This window comes from Scyliorhinus torazame, chromosome 11 (genome assembly GCF_047496885.1).
Source record: "Scyliorhinus torazame isolate Kashiwa2021f chromosome 11, sScyTor2.1, whole genome shotgun sequence".
NCBI classification, from domain to species: Eukaryota; Metazoa; Chordata; class Chondrichthyes; order Carcharhiniformes; family Scyliorhinidae; genus Scyliorhinus; species Scyliorhinus torazame.
Genome location: NC_092717.1, coordinates 173024732 through 173025761, shown reverse-complemented (window position 1 = coordinate 173025761; position 1030 = coordinate 173024732). Strand labels below are relative to the sequence as shown.

At 50.6% G+C, this 1030-nt stretch overlaps 1 non-coding gene across 1 annotated transcript; it reads left to right on the top strand.

The window, feature by feature from the left end:
* The first annotated feature begins 302 nt into the window (after nucleotides 1–302).
* On the top strand, nucleotides 303–409 carry LOC140386115 (U6 spliceosomal RNA). The gene has a single exon (XR_011933582.1). It is a non-coding gene; the product is annotated as a U6 spliceosomal RNA (small nuclear RNA).
* The last annotated feature ends 621 nt before the right edge of the window (nucleotides 410–1030 follow it).

Sequence of the window (1030 nt, the reverse complement as noted above, 5' to 3'; positions counted from 1 at the left end):
ATAGGTGGGAAAGCAGGCAGTGGAGAGGAGATAAAGGTTTTACAGATGGATATAGATAGGCCAGGAGAATGGCCAAAATTGGCAGATGGAGTTTATTGTGGATAAGTGTAAGGTTATCCATTTTGGCCAAAAATAATAGAAAGGTAGAGAGGTGGATTGAGACAAGGAAGAGATCAGCCATGATCTAATGAGTGGTGGAGCAGGCTTGAAGGGCTGAATTCTGCTCCTAATTCTTATGTTCCTATGTAAGACCGAGGTTCCTTTCTCAAGGATATTTTGCAATTCATCAAAGTGAGCACCATGTGCTCGCTTCGACAGCACATATACTAAAATTGGAACGATACAGAGAAGATTAGCATGGCCCCTGCGCAAGGATGCCATGCAAATTCGTGAGGCATTTCATATTATTAAACATGGATAGTAAGGAAGGGGGCAACTGCGGGAAAATCTACTGACAACTACTGGACAGAGCAAGACTGCCACTGGACGAAGCCAGACGAAAATGGGGAGACGGACTGGGGACAGAAGTGGGGTGGGGACTCTGAAGCGAAGCACTGAGCAGGCCCAACTCCACCTCCTCCTGTGCAAGGCTCAGCCTCATGCAATTCACGGTGGTGCACAGAGCGCACCTGACCAGAAACCGAATGAACAGGTTCTTCCCGGAGGTGGAGGAAAAATGTGAACGGTGCCAGAGGGGCCCGGCCAACCACACCCACATGTTTTGGGCCTATCCCAAACTTGTAGCTTTCTGGACAGCCTTCTCCAAGGCAATGTCCAAGTTTGTGGGGTGAGGGTGGAGCCGTGCCCAAGAGTGGCAATCTTCAGGGTATCCGAACAGCCAGAACTACACATGGGGAAGGGGGCCAACGCCCTAATTTTCACTTCCCTAATTGCACGCCGGAGAATCCTGCACAGCTGGCGATCAGCAGCACCACCCTCGGCTGCAGACTGGCTGGCAGACCTGGTGGAGTTTCTCCACCTGGAGAAGCTCAAATACACCATCTGAGGGTCGGAGGAAGGCTTCCTCAAA